This window comes from Delphinapterus leucas, chromosome 19, assembly GCF_059928025.1.
Source record: "Delphinapterus leucas isolate spDelLeu-1000000601 "Yukka" chromosome 19, BTC_Dleu_Yukka2, whole genome shotgun sequence".
Classification (NCBI taxonomy): domain Eukaryota; kingdom Metazoa; phylum Chordata; class Mammalia; order Artiodactyla; family Monodontidae; genus Delphinapterus; species Delphinapterus leucas.
Window position 1 is genome coordinate 30,078,035 of NC_143147.1, and position 8,289 is coordinate 30,086,323.

An 8,289-nucleotide genomic window follows, 5' to 3' on the forward strand; every position below is an offset into this window, starting at 1 on the left:
AAGAGCAAAAGCAGACCCACAGGTATCAATGGATGGGGAAAATCGGAGCACACGGGGGTCAGATGCCTGTCATCATCTAACATCCAGTGGAGGCACAGCACCCCCAAGGGCACGTTCCCCAGCACCACACAGCCATCCACCTTTCCCCAAGAGCCCTACCAGGTGACCCTCATGAGATCACACAGGAGGTACACACCACTTTGTTCATGTTCTCCTTTGGCTGATCTCCTGAATATTTTTGATGCTACAAAGTATGAGCTAGTAGACCAACCATGCTCACTGAACACCATGAAACCTCACAGTGGAGAAGGAACATCTCTGTATTCTGTGTCTGATGAAAAGAGAACACACAACTCACCCGAAAGGCCCTTCTGCCAGCCACATGCATCTTGGGTGTATTTCTGTCAGGCATAAACAGAGAGCTGTCCTTGAGCCGTTGCAGGCAATCACCACCCATGTCTGGTTCATGTCTCTGTGCCCCGGAAGGAGCCTGGGCCTGGTCCACCAAAGGTTCAAGATGGCTGTATGTCTGGCGCTCGTTCTCCCTCTGCCTCTTTGGTTCTACGTATAGTTTGGTTGATTTAGTAAGTGCACTGGGAAGGCGCTAGGGACACAGGCAGTAGAGAAGTCAGCTCCCGTTTCTTGGTGCTTTTCCGGTACTGGAATCATGACCCTATACCAGGTCATGTGACTAAACTGATCCCTGTCTCTCAGCAAGTCTAATAGCAGCTGCTTATTAAGTGCCTCCTCTGCCTAATGCACTTTACATGGGTTATTCCGTTTAATCGTCACCATCTTGGGAGACAAGGGGGAATCATCCCCATTTTACAGATGAGCAAACTCTGGCTGGGAATGATGCATTTGCCCAAACTCTCACCATAAGGAAGTTCCTGGGACATTTGAGCAAGAAAACTACCTCACTTCCACTTTAGCATGCAGATCACAGCATTTCATACAATCCTCAGGATGGCCTCAGGAAGCAGTGACTATTATCCCTGTGCACAGACGGGGAGAAGGCACTGAGGTATCCCTTGCAGAGGGTAGAGCTGGAATTGACACCCAGGTCTTTTCACTTCAAAACCCAGAATTGTGGGCTTCCCTGGTGGCCCAGTGGTTGAGAGTCCGCCTGCCGATGCAGGGGACACAGGTTCGTGCCCCGGTCCGGGAAGATCCCACATGCTGCGGAGCGGCTGGGCCCGTGAACCGTGGCCGCTGAGCCTGCGCGTCTGGAGCCTGTGCTCCGCAACGGGAGAGGCCACAGCAGTGAGAGGCCCGCGTACCGCAAAAAAAAACAACAACCCAGAATTGTGCCACATCAGTGAGCTCCCCACTGGGTTCCATGTGCTCCTTAAATGGGGTTTTGTGGACAGGAAATGCCCTTTTAAAGGCACTAGACACCAAGAAAGAGCCACAAACACCCTACCTAGGATAGGGCCTTTTTGAACTGTCAGCACCACCAAAAAGAGTGGGGAGCTTGGGGACGTGAGCTCTGACATGTGGTCAACACTCCAGGAAGTGCTTTACCTGTGATCTCCCTTAATTCTTCAATTAGATTTTTAGATTTTAATTTCTCTTCTATGAATTTTGTTTATACCTATGAAATCAATTCAGCAAACTTTATACACAGGAATATGTGTCAGGCAAGTTGCTGCTGTCCTGGTAAACCCAAAGTTGAAACACAGCCATTGCATTCTCCCAATCTTGCTGAGTTTTCATCCCCTTCCACACAACTCTACCACCAGTGTGCACAAGTGCACATGTGCACACACACACACACACGCTCATTCATCACAGTGCCCTTGTTTTACATGTAGGTTCATCTTGCAAACTTGACCTCATCTGTTTCTCTGAGGCTGTACTTCGTACACCAGCCATCTGCAAGCCCAGTTCCCTATTGTCAAACTTATTTTTTCTTTTCCAAAAATCCAATCCCCAGAGAATACTTGTCAAGTCCAGATCCAGAGTACCTGCATAATATGTATAAAATAGATAACTAATAAGAGCCTGCTGTATATAAAAAAAAGTAATTTAATTTAAAAAAAAAGAAAAAGAAGAGTACATGCAGAAGACGTGTCAACTGTTTCTGCCAGATTAAGAAACGGGGATGTCCTGTGGATGCCAGAGCAAAACACCACAGTCCCCAAACAAACGGATTCCATCAAGATGGGTGCCATCGGGCTTCGCTGGTTGCGCAGTGGTTGAGAGTCCGCCTGCCGATGCAGGGGACACGGCTTCGTGCCCCAGTCCGGGAAGATCCCACATGCCGCGAAGCGGCTGGGCCTGTGAGCCATGGCCGCTGAGCCTGCGCGCCCGGAGCTTGTGCTCCGCAACGGGAGGGGCCACAACAGTGAGGGGCCCGCGTACCAAAAAAAAAATATATATATATGCTGTAGATAACATAAGACCGAAAACAATTGCTAGCAGGAAATAGACATACCTAAAGAGGAATGTTATTTATTCATAACTGTGTACACAATTCCATTATTGATATACATTTATTAATAAACATTATGATTTATAATATTGTTAGTTCCCACATAAAATGAGACTAAGGAATTATTCTATTCCTAATTATCTGAAGGGAAACTCAAAAAACTTGATTTTTACCCAATCTTCTTTGTGCCATGATTACAACTGCACGATAATCCCAAACCGTGAAAATTGTATGTTTTCTGTGAATACAAAGCAGTGAAAATAGTTGTTAGGTGTGGATGGTGAGATTACGGGAGATGTTGAAATCCTTATTTATGGGATGAATTATTAACTATATACATGTTAAAATTTTTGTTTTCTCCTTACTCAGAGTGGTTCTACTTTCCTTGATAAAAATTGTGGGAAAACAAAATGAAATATACCTCCTCACACCTTGCCTTTTGTCTTCTTCTCTTCCGTTGAACGTGTCTAGAAAACAATCACAGGATCTCAGAGTTCAAAGTGACATTTGAGGTCATCTTAGCCAAACACAACAACCCACGATATACTTAGGACACGACAGTCCAGTGATGGTTAATTCATTTCAAAATAGAGCTCTCCATTGTTGAATGAAGCTTATAGTGAGCTGAAATTTGTACCCTCCACTGCCCAAAAATAAGATTTAGTTCTTCCCTTTGCAGCCACAAAGAGCATGGGTATTCCCTGAATTTTTCTTAAAATAATAATCTATCAACTCTTTACAAATAGCTATCAAAATACCTCCGCAGCACCATCTAAGAGCTCCCGATCCAGCATATGCCAGGTTTAATTCAAAGAACCAGCCACAACATTCCTCTTTCTTGTCAGGCTATCAGTTTCCACCATATTGATTTTATTATACTAATTATCAAAATGGGGGTATGGAGGCAGGTACTCCCCAGGCAAATATGCTTGTCTTATTTACAGCCTGAAATTTCAAGAGGAGAACCTCCAAGCATATTTGACAAACAGCATTGTGTGTTGGTATAAATCAAAAGGTCCAGTGTTTCTTTCAATCCATGAGCAATTTTATTGGCATATTCTGAAATAGCTTGTCTTCTCTGCTTCCATTAGGCAAATCACAAAACTGGAAGCATTTAAGAGGTCAGATTCGACGTGAGCCATTCATAATGTCACAGGCTATGCCAGGAAAGTCAGCCCACGAGGGCCGGTCAAGACACCACAAGCCTCTGACTAAGACAGTGGGTGGCCATGTGGAACAGTGGGTCAAGCAGTCAATAAAGGCATATCTGCAGCCCAGATGCCTCAGGCTCTGTCCCAGTAAGGGTAGAGCTCCCCTTTGACGGCTGCCGGGGATGCACTGTGTGACAGACCGCCTCTCCTCTCACTCCGTGGCCAAGTGCATCACCTCGGGGTCTCCGAGCAGAGCTCCTGCTGCTCTGGGCCCACTTTCTCCCTCTTCTAAGTGCCTCTTGGAGGACTCCTACCTCACACTTGACTGCCACCTGACGTTGCAGGATGGCAGAGAATGCAGATGGGGCAGGGGGTCAAGATGTCCCATGACAGGTTAGGTCCCAGGACTGAGCTGGGTCAGTCGGAGCCAGAGGCCTCCAGGGTGAGCTCAGACCTTCATGGAGGTGGATCAGGGAACATCAGATCAAAGAAAACAAACGCGTCCTCTCGTATAAGAGTAAGAGGGTTGAGGAAGAGGGTAAAGCACAAGCCCAAAGTCAGGGAAATCTGGAAATGAGACTCAAGATGAGATCCCAAGTTACAAAGGCAAGAGCATCAGCAGTCTTGCTATGAAGAGGGCTGATATATCAGAATCTGATTCTTATGGGATACAGACCATGTGGTCCTTGGAAGGGGTGACCTGGACCAGAAAAGGGATCAGGATGACTGGATGTGTCCCTGGCACATGGCAGTGTGACAAGATCTGGCTTCGTAACCTGTCTCAACTGGGTTAGAGCTATGTCGGCACGCTTTGCCGGCTGTGTGTGTTTGGGCAAAGTCACGTCGGGGAGATGCAATGTTATCATCTCCACGTGAAGATGATCCTGCCTGGGTTGTGGTTTTATGAACATCAGGTAACATACGCGAGCCCCTCCTACAGCATCTGGCGCATAGTGGGATGCTTGCGTTTTGTCCACGTCATTGGCATAGTCGGAGGGCTTCCTGTGACCAAGCTTAGCCTGTTTTCCGAACGTGCTTTAACCCATTTCCCTCCCGAGGGCAGAGTTTTCAGCTGCATCAGCCCAGATTTCAGGATTCCTCTGGAGACTCCTAATTACAAATGGTCTGTCCCTTTGTCCCACCAGTAAACTTGTTTGCCCCGGTTTCCTGATTGTTTGCTCAGAAAACAACTTGTTCATATTCAAGGAGCCCAGAGGACTTTGTACAGCAGAGGCCTTCAGAGCCTCCAGGATGCTGCTAGTATAGACAGTGCAACACCACTGGGGACTGCTGGCAGGCACTGATGCAGAGGGGAGAATTTGTGTAGTAATGGGAAAGAGAGAGAGGAGTCTTGGTTGAACTGAGAGCTGGGAGTGAAGACGATGTAGCTGAGGGATATGGCAGAGCATATCTGATCCCCAGTGTGGCCAGAGGTAGAGCCAGGGAAAGACAGAGGTCTTTGCTAGAAACTTTGTGAGTCTAGACACAGCAAAAACTAATTAGAGTCTCAGTTAACCAAGATTGGTGCTGGATTGGGACGGTGGTCATTCTTTTGCTTTGGGCCAGTTCCAGCACCTCCCTGGCACACACTCCTGCTGGTGGCTTGTGCACATCTGGCTACTGGCACACCTGCACAAACGTTGGACTTCTTTCCACGAGAACTTGATACTAAGACAGCAATAAGGCTCCTTCAGACAGCTCCATGGCAACAGGTATTGACAGCGTGAGGCGAGCAGGTGAGAGGGATATGGTTTTCTAGTAGCTGGAGTGGTTTGCTCAGCAATTGGGGCCACTCCAGGGAGTCGTGGCTGCAGTCACAGGCTGATGGAGCGGAAGATGCCAGGGACGAGAGTGACACGGAGGAGACGGAGGACTGGTGACGAAGAGCACAGGATGTCTCAGTGTCACAGAGGGAGGGTCCCTGTCCATCCAGCGGCAACGGGCTCTGGAAAATTTCAGGATTATTTATTTGTCCCACACAGACTAAATTCGAGCCAGTAAGGAGGCTTAAGATGATCCAGTTAATGACGTGCAAACAGCATTGTCCATTCAAGCCCACCCGGAACGTACATCTCTCCCTTGACAAAGGAGGGAAAGTGAGGCACAACATATAGTGATGACATCGTCCAAACTAAACCCCTGCTCTGCAGGTTCCAGAAGGTATCAGTGCCCTCCCTGACCCTGTCCCCCGGGGGGGCTGAAGCATGTGCCCATTTAATCAATATCTTTCAGAAAGCTTAATAGATTTTCTTTCTCTGCTTTCAGAAGACATTATTTCTAGGCTGTGAAAAATCATAGGTAATCTGCATTTAAATGTACAGTATTCTTCAGCAACAACATCAAACATCCTGCTCATTCAGGCTAAGATGCCAATCAGTTTTCCCATTTCTGAATCCACTGGGTCACGCAGCACCCACTGAAGATTTAGAGGGAAAAACCCCTCCCTCTCCAGCCCAGGGTAAAGCAGTGAGAGGGTGTCCTAGGGCAGGTCATGTGACCTGTTGTTGAGAGCCACTAACCCAAAGCAAGGAAATAATCAAAAATTTAAATCACTTTAAGTGTTCAAAAGAGAGTGAGTGAGAAATTGATAAAATGATAAACTGGCCTGGATTTTAAAATAAGATAAAGAAACATAAGCCCTGACACAAATTTTCTCTGAATGATTTTTTTTGTCCCGTCTCTCCTGACACAACGGAACACAGTAGCTGTTTTACTTGTCCAGCCAAGTCCCTCCCCCATTCATTATAACAATCCCACCCTGTCTCCACCACTTTCAGGACTCTGCTTCAGCTCTGCTCTTCCCTACGCCTCCCATCTTGTTCCTTCCCTTGGTTCCTTTGCCCTGACCCTACGAACTTATTCAGATTTCTCCAATCCATGGGTTATTTTTTTTTAAAAAAAAGGAGCTCAGGGCTTCCCTGGTGGCGCAGTGGTTGAGAATCCGCCTGCCGATGCAGGGAACACGGGTTCGCGCCCCGGTCCGGGAAGATCCCACATGCCACAGAGCAACTGGGCCCGTGAACCATGGCTGCTGAGCCTGCACGAGCGGAGCCTGTGCTCCGCGACGGGAGGGGCCACAACAGTGAGAGGCCCGTGCACTGCGATGAAGAGTGGCCCCCACTCGCCACAACTGGAGGAAGCCCTCATGCAGAAACGAAGACCCAACACAGCAAAAATAAATAAATTAATTAATCAACTCCTACCCCCAACATCTAAAAAAACCAAAAAAGGAGCTCAACCACCTTCCATTCTCCCTCCTTCCTTCTCATTCTAGAAAGATGGGCAGAGGAGGGAAGATCAGGGGCAGCCCAGAGAGCCGGCCGGGCCCGGAGGCCAGGCCGCGGGGGCAGGCGGGTCCCCAGAGCCAGCTTCACGTGCTCTGCAGACAGCTTGTCCTGGTGACTGAGGCCCAGCTGCTCCTCTCGGGGCTTCATCCACATTTGGAGAGACAGCCAGGTGTGGGGCACGTGACAGGTAGAAACAGATGTGAAGAGAAGGGCGAACACAGTCAGGCCCCGTCAAGGAGAGAAGGGAGTCTGTGTCTACACACCTCCTTGCTGAGATAGCACCATGTCCCTCTCTACCCATCTGATCATAGGTGAGATTCGGGAGGTGCTTTTTTTTTTTTTTTTTTTTTTTGCGGTATGCGAGCCTCTCACTGATGTGGCCTCTCCCGTTGCGGAGCACAGGCTCTGGACGCGCAGGCTCAGCAGCCATGGCTCACGGGCCCAGCCGCTCCGCGGCATGTGGGATCTTCCCGGACTGGGGCACGAACCCGTGTCCCCTGCATCGGCAGGTGGACTCTCAACCACTGCGCCACCAGGGAAGCTCCTGGCAGGTGTTTTCAAGCGCCTCGGCTCCACCAAGCCTGCAGCTGGGGCCAGGGGCTGTGGAACTGGGAAGCAGGGATTCACGTGGGGAGACAGACAAACATCCGGCCGGCAAGCCAAGCCCCGTGCTGGGCAGAGCAGGGGGGCAGCCTGAGCCAGGCCTCAGCTCAGTCCCAGACCACGTGGAGGCTTAGCCAGGAGAAGGAGGGTGAGCAGGGAAGAGAGGAAGCTCCGACCAAGAGGGTGGGAGAGGACTTTACAGAAGTTGCGGGGGACACGCATCAGCTCAGCCCAAGCATCCCCATCACACTCTTCCCGTTCGCTCAGCCCCATTGCTCCATGCTCAGCCGGGCTACTGTTTCCTCCCTGTTACGTGGAGTATTTCATTACAGCTTAATCTTCTCAAGGCCCTGGGTTAAGCCGACTCTAACACAAGGAGGAAAGGTTAACAAGCACAGACGTGAAAATTCCTCATAGACCTCGCCACACACGCTGTGAGTCAGGAGACAGCAACCAAAACGCACTGTGAGCCGCGCTGCTGAGGCGGCCAGAGCACAGCCAGAGGCAGCCCAGTGTCCGGGAACCTCGGAGCTGGAAATGGAAAAGCGCAAGGGCCTCCAAACACAAGGTGAAGAAGCCAAGCTTCTCTCTGATGACCACGAGCCACATTTGAAGAAAAAAGAAAGATCTTAAAGTGAAAAACTAGTATTGAATCTTTAGGAATCAATACATTTAAAACAAAACATGGGGGAAGTGGTCCAGTGGGTAAGACTCTGCACTCCCCAATGCAGGGGGTCCGGGTTCGATCCTTGGTCAGGGAACTAGACCCCGCGTGCCGCAACTAAGACCTGGCGCAGCCTAAATAAATAAATAT